The 11,968-nt window shown below is 37.1% G+C and overlaps 1 long non-coding RNA gene across 1 annotated transcript; it reads right to left on the reverse strand.

The window, feature by feature from the left end:
• Nucleotides 1–3,657: 3,657 nt before the first annotated feature.
• Nucleotides 3,658–5,206, reverse strand: LOC126609068 (uncharacterized). The gene is made up of 2 exons (XR_007618092.1): nucleotides 4,957–5,206; nucleotides 3,658–4,067 (listed from the first exon to the last, which is right to left on the reverse strand). It is a non-coding gene; the product is annotated as an uncharacterized LOC126609068 (long non-coding RNA).
• Between the last annotated feature and the right edge of the window lie 6,762 nt (nucleotides 5,207–11,968).

The raw sequence follows: 11,968 nt of genomic DNA on the forward strand, positions 1-11,968 counted from the left end.
TTTTATGGCATCTAAAATATGTAAATTCACTTGGACTTTCCAGAAAGTATCCAAGATTTCCTTATCAGTTTGCTCTTTCTTAGACTTCATAAACCTACGAGGAAAAGGAACAGGGACACATAAGTTAAATGAATTTTGAACTTCTTTAGTTACCTTATTAGAATATTTTTTGTTCAATTATGTAGCTTTAAGAGACCTTTCATTTTCTGTTAAAGCCTCATCTTGCTCAAGATTTTTGGTTTGTAGCTCCTCATGCTCATTTGTATCTTTTCTAGTCATCTTTTGCATACTTTGCTGCTCAAAAACTTCTTTTCCACTCCTTAAATTCACAACATTCATTTGCTCCGCATTTGGATTCACCACGGTCTGGCTAGGCAACCTTCTTGGTTGGTGTTGTTGCCCCATCAAACTTGCTAACTGACTCATTTGGCGCTCAAGGTTTTCAATTGCTTTGTCTGTTTTCTGTTGATGAGATTGAGTAGAGTTAGCTAAAGAAGCTATTAAATCCTCAAGAGACTTACTTGGAGCTTGTTGTTGAGGCTGAAATGGTGCATGCGGTCTTGCGGTCTTGCTTGAAAGAAGCCAGGTGGACGGTTATAGTTGTTGGGAACAGATTGTTGTCCGTTGTCTTGACTGTTCCACTTTAAGTGTGGATGATCGCGCCACCCCTCATTATAGTTGTTTGAGTATGGATCATACTTTTGCCTTTGTTGCCCCTGAAACCCTCCTAACGCATTAGCTTGCTCAAGACCACCTTGATCCATCAATGAAAGGCACATGTCTGTGGCATGTCCCATCATTAAACATACACCACACACCTGTTTTAGAGCCACCATAACCTGTTGCACAAGATTAGTCAAGTTAGCTAATTGTAATTCAATAGTAGAATTAGCACTTACCTCATTAACTTTCTTAAGAGGTAGCTCATCTCTCCCTCCAAATTATCGTGTGTTGCCAGCAATGTTCTTTAGCAATGCCTTAGCATTTGTTGGTGTCTTGTCCATGAATGCTCCTCCACTTACTGCATCAAGCATTACACGATCAATACCACACAATCCTTCATAAAAATATTGTATTAAAAGATGCTCTGAAATCTGATGATTAGGACAATATCCAACCAAATGTGTGAATCGCTCATAGTAATCTCCAAATGGCTCTCCATGTTGTTGTCGGATTGCACATATGTCTTTCCTTATGCTTGCATCTTTTTTGGCCGAAAAATATTGCTCTAAGAATGCTTGCTTCACCTGGTTCCATGTGTTCATTGATCCCGGAGGTAAATTGTAAAGCCACTCCTTTGCCTTAGCTTCTAATGTAAATGGGAATGCCCTCAACTTGACTTGCTCCTCATCAACATTTGCTGGTCTCATTCCCAAACATACCACGTGAAACTCCATGAGATGCTTGTTGGCATCCCTGTTGAGAAGCCATGGAACTTAGGCAAGTAGTGAATCATGCCAAACTTGAGCTCAAATCCTCTTTCTGCATTTGGATATGTGATGCACAATGGTTGTTGATTCGTATTTGGCGTTGCCAATTCCCTCAAAGTACGGTTATCAATCATGCCTTTTTGTGGTTCTTCCTCCTCTTCTGAACTCAAATGTGGTGGAGAAGATGGTGGTAAAGGCACCGATGCACGCTTCTGCTTGATTTTTCTCTGAAGCTTTCGAAGTGTTCGTTCAAGCTCACGATCGTAGGAAGCAAGATCAATGTTCTTGGACCTTCAAGTATGCATATACTACGAAGAGTACCTGAAATAAAAACAAAAACAAAAACACTAATTAGGTAAGAAAAGCAAACAATAGAAAAATAAGTAATTACAAATAACAATCCCGGGCGACACGGCGCCAAAAAATTGATAGGATTAAAAGCACACAACAAAGTAGCACACAAATATCCTATTGATTTTCCTTATTAACACGAAGATTTGTCAATTGTAGCATATGAAAATAAGGGTCTTTCCCGTAGAAGATTATTTTATCTAACTACTTAAAATGTCACAAAAACTGAGTTGCTGTTCCTACTGACCAGCCACAGAAAATATTTATTAAACCAACTTACACTAATCTAAAGTCTATGAAATTTTATATAAAGACACTAGACACACAGAGCTACACTCACACAAATGTTTGAGATTTTTGGAGTTCATTTGCTATTTAAATTAAATTGAACAAAAGCATGACAGAACCATATTTTAAGTAGTTCACAAATTAAGAAAACCGAGTTAGGGAATTGTTATCCACCACCAAATAATCATGCAAACATGTTATGTTTCATTCAAATTCCTTTATTTCCGGATGAAGATGCTCAAGTTGGCTCAATGTTAGAACTCAACCTATTACTCTTTCTTATGTAGTATGTTAAGAGAATGGAGTTTTCAACTTAACTTAGTCCCTAGCATGCAATCTAGAATGGCGTGTTCACAGATTTAACAAGTAGAAATCATTAAGAACGAAAAGAGTTTGAGTCATCACAAGGCATCGTAAGTACTAGCGTTATCTTACTTATCCTAGAAATTAGTTCACATGTTAATCGCAATTAACAAGTACTACTCTAGAATAAATGTAGGTCCTCATTCAACAAGGGCAAGAACACACATATTCATAGCATTCGAATCCTAGATATGCTTACTAAGTATGCATCCTTAGAAAACACATAAAGAATTCATCAATGAGACAAGTAGTAAACCAATTTTCATCCATTCATAAAGTAATTCAAACGAAATGTCATAACAAACTTGCAATCGTATTTGGGGCTTCAAAACAGCCCCTAACTGCTAAAAATTTAGTTACACACAATCCTTAAATAAAAACAAAAGATAGACATGAGTTTGAGAAGATGAACCGAAAGAAATCGACTGAGGCCTCATCTTTGGGTAGCCTTTATGCCACTAATAGCCATTTAGTGATAACAATAAGTGAGAGAAAATGGTAAAAAATTGTAACTCTTTGGGTAGCCTTTATGCCAATTGCTCCCTCTTAATCCTCATATTTAATTCCATTCCCTTTTATATTTGAATAAGTGTCAGCTGACTTGTTCTTGGCTGCATCAGTTTTGGCTGCTAGATTTATTGGGTTTATTGCTTTCATTACAGTTACAAACTTCTCAGCCTCTTGGTAATCTTTCAGTGTTAAAACGGCCATAACTTGTTCTAGAAAAATGATAATAGCAATTCGCGAAATGATCCAGAAAATAGACATCCGTAGCTTTCCAAGTATACAAGGCTCATTCTCTAATTCCTTCTGAGCTGTTCGCAACTTGCTTCCAAAATCAGCTGATCTGCATAGGCAGTTTTGATGAATTTGTTACTTATAATCCCACTTGTGCTATTCTTTTTTCTTTGCTTGACAAATCCTACAAAACACAAAAACAAAGTAAATAGCTCAAAAATATAAGGAACTAACTAAGAAAGGACACGTGAATTTGATGTGAAATCTATATAAATATGAACTTATCAATGTCCTGAGAAGGAATATTTTCCAGGGTTTGTCCAAGAGCATATCAACATGAGAAACAACTCAAAAAGAAATTGGAACAATCCATATTCAGAGTCCTACACCCCAAGCTTGCAAAGGCATCTTGAGCATTTTAATGTGCCACAGGAGCTTCCGGTAAAGGACAAGTTCTCTAAATTGTTGGAATCAACTGAGTTGTACATTGAAATAACCAAGCAAGGATTTTTAATCCAAGCATTAAACTGTGGGAAGAGCTTTACTGATCAAGAGGAGATTGGTACAAGTACCGAGGAGCAATCTGCCAGTTACTCGTGCCCAATGGAGGAAAAAGCACATGCTGATCCTGAAATCCCACAGAACCATTTGCTACCCATGCTTATATGCCACACGAACTTTTCCCACAATGTTTTCTTTTGCCGAATCAAGAGGTTGCAAAAAAACCAACCAAGCTGCCAAAATTCATCATAACTGATGTGTTGCAAAGGACAGTTCACAACAAATCAGAATCTGGAAAATCACATGGTCGACACTTGGAGACTGTAACCTTGGATACACGACAAGCAGCTACTGATGAAAATGTGTTAGCTGCTTTCACAAACACTGCACCGGCACCTGCACAGCCCATTAAACCTAAGGAAATTCATGAAAAATCCTACACAGGAATATGGAAGAAGCTTAATGTTAACCAAATTTTTCGTCATGAAATTCGTCCAGTGCAGAAATTTTGGGTATTAAATACCAAATTTAAGTCAATTCAAGGGAGACACAAGCCTCCCTAGAAGGGAACTTATTTGATTTCAAAGACACATTCTCACAAAAGGGTGGACAAGATAAATTCAACTAATGAATTCAAATGCACAGTTCAAGTCAGTCCTTACCTACTAACATTCTATGATGCTGCTAAGGATTGGTTGACTCTACAAGAACAAGTGACGTGATCACCATCCTCTTTCAAATTCGTCTAGCTATAGACGTTAACTAAAGCGCTAATTGGGAGGCAACCCAATTTTTCTAATTCTTTTTATTTCGTTTATTTTTTTCCTGTTTTTTATTCTTAATTACAAAAATCACAACAAAAAAAATATTAATTCTTGTTATTTTTCTTTACTTATCTAATTAGGTTTTTGATTTGTGATTGCAGGCTGCATTTGAAACTGATTCGGTCTAATCTCAACTATGTGTGGAATCATACATTAATCGTTCATTCACCAATACACATGACCATATGAAAACCTATAATACATGCATGATTCTACAATAGGGGATCCAAGTGTGCAGAAGGGTACATATATTGTAGATCAAGTTTTGCACAGATTTTCCTTAGCATTCATAATCAGGAGACATGCAAAATAAATTCAGTTATACATGATACATGGACACAGAGACAAATTCCAAAGGGCAATATACTAATGCATCACATTGTACACAGATCCAGTGACTACCTTTCACAGATTCAGATCAAGAAACAATGGAATAAGTTTGGGGGTTATCGGCCATTTACCTTCCTTTTGGATCTGAAAATCTTGGACTGGACCCTGCCAAAACTTTTCTTCCTCAAATCGAGGTTTGAGTTTTCTTTGTCACTCGAGTTTTCCTGGGCACAGATTTGGACATGCATGAGTTAGAATTTCAGATATTGTCAAGTGGAGACCATGGCTGGGTTCGACTTTTGACAGAGATGGAAATTAATAGAGATACAACTATGGAGGCACGACTGGGTATCTGTGTTTGGGTTCAACAAAATTCAGGACCATTGGAAGATTTGGAATGACTAGAGAGCTAGGTAGGAATTGTTTGAATCTTTGGTTAGAGAGAGGGCTGCGAGAAATGAGAGAAAGGCCTCTACTATTCTTGGGAGATATCTCTCATCTTTTAGATAGAAGGGTTTCTAAAAAAAAAACAATCAGAATTGAGAGAAAAATGAGAGGGCCAAGATAAATGAGAGAGATAGAGAGCTGTTTGGGCCTTGGGCTCAAGGCAAGAGAGAGAGTGTCGCAAATGCTAGGGGTTTTTAAATAGGAAAACTAATGAAAAGTGATGTGTAAAATATAAGCAGACAAATTAAACCCTCTTTTTGACAATTGTAGTATAGATGTAAGTAGGGTATCGTTCTAGGCCGGGGATTAGGAGGGATTGCTAATCTATTCTAAATTAATTTAAAAATATTAAATAAGACTCAAGGACATAAAATTAGGCTAAAAACTCTAATAACTCGAAACACACTTAAAATGACTCAAAATAATGAAAACAATTAAATTAAACACTAGGAACTGAAATGGACGGAAATTAAATTAAAAGACTAACAATAAAGAAAACTAACTAAATAATATAATTTAATAATGGATGGGTGTTTGGTTTTGATGAAAAGTAAATTAAACTTAATTAAATTACAGAATTGACAAAAACATAAAATTAAGGTAAAATGATAAATGACGGACTAGCTAGAGGGTTCTTCTCCACACATGACACATATGCAACCTAAATTGATTTTCAGTTGTTCTTTCAATAAATTATTAATTCTCAACACTCCAGATTAACCGTGAACATCACTTTTTTAACCCTCAGTTTTTCCACAAGTTATTGGGTTGGATGATTGCATACGACAACCCAAAACATTCCCTACAAGTTCCCTACATGAATTGCATAATAGAGATACAAGCAAGAATCATTAAGTTCTATGAAAAACATAAGCATTGACGAGGCACTCGTTACTATGATTTGCATGAAACTTATGCCAAGAATTTACTTAACGTGATTGTGACTAGCAACCTTTACTACTTGTGAATATAAGTTCATAACGATTAGGTGAAATTCACTTATATTCTAGCATCAAATTCATGCATGTAAATTAAGCGTGCACTCTTAACCAACATACACAAATCAGTTTTTATACGAACGGATAAGTAAATTGAATTCACAACTTATGAAATCACAACCGAAGGTAATCAATTCATATTACAAATATATTCATGGCTTTGAATTAACCTCTAGTCAAAATAAGTTTAATTACACATTATTGAAACAGAAATAAAATAGAAGTTTGGAAAGATTAAATCGAAACGTAAAACATGAGTTTGAGAAGATAACACCAATAAGAATGGAATGAAGCCCTCTGCCTCTGTGCTCTGCGCAGTCCTCTCGGTTTTTCTTGGCTGTCCCGTCGAGGCAGCTATAAGCTGCTTCTTCCCGCAAGTCAGCTCCAAGACAGCCCTCACGTTTTCTGCGCTCTTCTTCTCTGACCTGATGTCTCTGTCTGACACGCTGCCCAAAGGCAGCTCACCTTCGTGCTGACCTCCGTCCCGTCTCACTCCCTCTGACTCCCTCTCGTGTATCTGCGAGCTGCCCAAAGGCAGCTCCTTTCTCCCGCTCCAAGACCCCCCTGTCTTCTGACCTCTTTTCACGTTTTTATATCTCCCGCGCCAGTTCTCTCTCTACATAGCTGCCAACGCAGCCTTTCCTTTTTTATTTTTCTATTCCCGCATGCACCTCACTTCTCTGACTTCTTTTCTGCCGTCCCTCACGTCTCCCCGCGCTGGCACTGCAGCTTTGCTGCTTCTCTCTGACCTCGCTGCCAAAGGGCAGCATTATTCCCTTTCCGCGCTGCCTTCTGCTCATTTTATTCCTTTTCCTCCTGGCAGCCTCGCTACCTTACCTCTCTCCTCAGCTGCCCACGCAGCTATTCCTTTCTCTTCCTTCTTTTACGCTGTCTCCTTCCACTTCTTCTTTATTCTATTATTTCCTTCCATTCTTCACATCTCACTTCTTTCTCTCCCTGCACACATTTCCTTTTTCTGCTATTTTTTTATTCTTTTTTTTTTCTTTTCTTTATTCTTTCTACAAAACATAAATATGATGATGTTTCACAAAAATAACGTAAATAGCTTAAAAATATAAGGAACTAACTAAGAAAAGACGAGTGAATTCGAAGTAAAAATATATATAAATATGATCCGATCAAATACCCCCACACTTAACTTTTGCTAGTCCTCGAGCAAAACAAAGAAAACAAGAACAAGAAGTAACAAGAAAAACATTAGCTTCCCTCTATGTGACCCTCATAGAATTTCATTTAAGAAAACAAATCATCAAGAATCATAGCTAGCATCAAGAAACTAATCCAAGTTCATCTTCCTTATTCAAATATTAGCAGTAATCTTTAAATCATCCTTGAAGTGTAGTGTGTGAGATAGCCATGCTAATGCAATTTCAAAATTTTTATATTTTTTAAAAACATCATATGCAAACTAGCGACCTTCTCACGGGATATGCACTCAATCACACATGTGTTTAGTTTTAATGTGTTTCGCTCAAAGAAACAAATGTGAAATTTCTACCATAAGCTTGCATAAAGATCACTTCTCCACAGTCATAATTGCAAAACTTAAATCAAGAGGACTTTTATTGGATGTAATGAGGCTTAGGGATAGGGTTATTGAAACGAAAGAATAGGAAAACACAAGTTCCAAGCTACATTGCAAGCAATTCTTTTGTTTAGATTTATAAGAACTCAATTTTTCCAGCGATTCTTCTAGCACCTCCAACCATACCCTTAAACTGAAACTTTTAAAAAAAACTTTTTATTTTCTTTTTATTTTCTTCCTTTTTTTTTTCTTCGTATACAATCTTTCTTTTTCTTTTTCTTTTCTCTCTTTTTTTTTTTTTTTTTTTTTTTTTTTTTTTTAATACAAACATGAAATACCCCCACACTTAATCTTTTGCTAAACATCTTCACAGTACTTCACAAACGTTTCTCATAAAACAATCTCACATTGCTCACTAGCTTGCTTGGAAAGGGTAAGGAAAAATGTTTCAGGTATAAGGGTAGACATATCTGGTGATAAGAAATAAAAGGCTCAACATACATGGCTCAAATTGGCAATCTAATGATATCATTTTTCTTTGGGAAACATGGTTATTTGGGCCATAGTGGTAAACCTAATGCCTCTATCATTTCCAAGTTCATGCAATCAATGACAAACATTTCGAAAGATCGTTACGCAAGTTCTAGAGATGTATCTCACATAAGTTCATCACACATGAAAGAATAGGAGTGTATGAAAAATGCACACACTTTCAATAGGCTCAAAAACTCACATAGGAATTATATATGGTCACTAAATTCACATATGAAGCTTTAATTCATACTTTAGTTTCACATCAACAAGGCTATGTGCATTTGGTTTTTCAAAGATGGTCAAACATGTACAAAACTAACAAGAGAATTAGGAATTTCACAAAACACATGTTAACTAAGTTCTTGATGATCATGGTTCAAATTTGATCCAATTATATCATTGGGTCGGGAAACTAACAAAAATCTAATTCAAAACAATAAGGGAAACAAGACAATATTTTTTTGGATTTTTAAATTTTCCGATTTTTTTTTTTTTTTTTTTTTAAGAAGACAAAAACTAACAACACAGAAACAAATGAAATTCTAGAGACTTCTACCCCCACACTTAAACTTGACATTGTCCCCAATGTCAGAAAACACTATAATGCAAATAAAAATAAAAAAATAAAATAAAATAAAAAAATAATAAGAAACAAAATAACGCAATTGGACTGAAAACTTCCCTAATTTGCAGTAAAATCAAGCGATGACCCCCAAGCTAAAATTTTGCAATCAACTTCAAGGGTGGAAATAACCAAAAGTTCCTGCAAAGAAAAGAAATAATTCAGTTAAGTAACGCAAGAAAATTAATTAAAAAAAAAAAAAAAAAAAAAAAAATTGCAAACGAAAAATTGAAAATTACGATAAAAGATAATGAATAAAACTAATAAGTAATCATTGGTCGTGCTTGTTGACTTTCCACAGCTTTCCTCTTGAACAGGGTGACACTTAGATTTTCACTTGCAAGTGATGATTTTATGCTATTGTACTGCAAGGCTTTGCTCTTTGGGAATGTTGCAGTTCCTTATTTGTTCTCCAAGCAGATGTGGCAGCTTCTCTTGTTCTTCATCTCAGACTCCTTCCGCTGGGATGATTGCGCAAGCTGCATTCTTCTCTGCTTGTTTCTTCTGTACGTTGTCTCCACATGCTGCTGGTGTCATTTTCGCTTGCCTTATCTATTCTTCAGGTAGATGTGGCAGCTTCTTTGGAAGTACATCAGCAGTGGAAGACGAGTACTCGAGAGCAATTTCTCCATGTCCTGCAGGTTAGAACAAAGACAAGGAAAAGGACATGGAGAATGCATGATATGAGATACTCTTGCTTTCAACCTTTATGATATGAAATACTTTTGCTCTGGATGGGTTGTTAGCAAGGGTATCCCAGGGAATGAGGAATACAGAGTGACTTAGGAGGATTCTTTGGGAATGCATTTTCGGAGATGAAGAAGTGCTGAGAGGGTGTGCCTTTGCTGTGGAAGGCGAAGGTAAATACTTATAGGACTTTTCTTCACAACCGGAACTATTCTCTCACTCATTGTCGGCAGCCGGTGGATGGATGAATAGTACAAATTACACGCTTTCTGACAAAGCTGTCCGTAATTTCCGCAAAGCAGATTCCTCATTGGTATCTGGAATCGGCGCTTCGAGCTCTGAGCATCGTCGATTGTAGAGGTAGCATGTGACACGTGCGGATAAATCTGGAAAAGAAGATTTGCCCGTGGGTTGAAGCCCAGCTTTTGAGAAAGCTAGCGTGTCTTTGACTGTTGAATTTCCCTCTTCGATTTCTGAATTGGTGCTTCGACAAACTGCCCGAGAATTTCGCAAAGCAATTTGCGTGTGACAAGTGACGACACGTCTGGACAAATTGATCTTTTGAAATCCGGGGTTCGGCTCATTGTTTCTGAGCAAGCCCAGCCTTTAAGAAATGAAACGCCTCTTTTGAGAAAAGAATCCGGTTTTTGAGAACGGAAACTCCTCTTTTGAGAAAAGAATCCGGCTTTTGAGAAAGGAGCCCCGACTCTTCGATTTGCGAGAGGACGCTTCTCTGAGGAGCGCCTCTCCGATTTCTTCTTTTTATAGAGGCGTTAAGCTTGTTCCACAACACACTTGAGCACCCTCCTGTAAACACTCCCTTCTTGCACTTGTTTAATCTTGATCATTCCGACTCTCTTCTTTCTTCACCACCTCTGAAAAATGTCTGGCCCTTCCGATCGTCGTTTTGACTTGAACATTGGTGAAGAGGCAGCTCCGCCTTCACCAGACAATATATGGCGCCCATCCTTCATATCCCCTACCGGTCCTCTTACCGTGGGGGATTCGGTGATGAAAAATGACATGACTGCTGCGGTGGTGGCCCGGAATCTTGTCACCCCCAGAGATAACAGACTGCTCACTAGGCGGTCTGATGAATTGGCGGTTAAGGAGTCTCTGGCACTTAGCGTGCAGTGCGCCGGTTCCGTATCCAACATGGCCCAACGCCTATTTGCTCGAACCCGTCACGTTGAATCGTTGGTGGCTGAAATACAGAGTCTCAAAGAGGAGATTAGAGGACTCAAGCATGAAAATAAACAATTGCACAAGCTTGCACACAATTATGCCACCAGCATGAAGAGAAAGATTGACCAGATGCAGGACACCGATGGTCAAATTTTACTTGATCATCGGAGGTTTGTGGGTTTGTTCCAACCGCATCTGCCTTCGTCTTCTGGAGCGGCACCGCGTAGTGAAGCTCCAACTGATCAACCTCTGCTGCCTCCTCCTTCTGTGGCCCCGCCGACTGCTGAAGCCCCGCCTACTACCGAAGCACCACCCGACCAATGAATACTATTAGTTTACATTATTGTAAAATATTTGTACTTTTTTTTTTTTTTAAATTTTTTTTTTTTTTTTTTAAATTTTTAAATTTTTTTTTTTTTATGTATTTTTTTTTTTTATCATTAATTTTAAATTTTATCTTTTTTTTTTTCTTTTTAAATGTAAATTAATGTAAAGAGACTTTGGTTAACCTTCCCCCACACTTAAACTAAATAACACAAACTCACAGAAATCAACCAAATAACACAACTAACTAAACAAAACAAAATGAAAGCAGTAAAGATAAGGATGGAAGAATGCAAAGCTGATTGGGTTAGTGATTCCAAAGTCTCCCTTCGTTGAATGCTTGGGTTGCCTCCCAAGAAGCGCTTGATTTAACGTCTTTAGCCGGACGCATCTTTCCTTTAAATTTCCCTCGGCTCCATTTGAACCTAAAATCAAAGAAAGAAAAATAAATCAAAAATCAAAAGTAAAATACACAAACACCAATATAAACATAAACAAAAACAAAAATAAAAGGATTAGCAAAGTTGCTAATCCCCGGCAACGGCGCCAAAATTTGATGTGTAAAATATAAGCAGACAAATTAAACCCTCTTTTTGACAATTGTAGTATAGATGTAAGTAGGGTATCGTTCTAGGCCGGGGATTAGGAGGGATTGCTAACCTATTCTAAATTAATTTAAAAATATTAAATAAGACTCAAGGACATAAAATTAGGCTAAAAACTCTAATAACTCGAAACACACTTAAAATGACTCAAAATAATGAAAACAATTAAATTAAACACTAGGAACTGAAATGGAC

This window comes from Malus sylvestris, chromosome 16 (genome assembly GCF_916048215.2).
Source record: "Malus sylvestris chromosome 16, drMalSylv7.2, whole genome shotgun sequence".
NCBI classification, from domain to species: Eukaryota; Viridiplantae; Streptophyta; class Magnoliopsida; order Rosales; family Rosaceae; genus Malus; species Malus sylvestris.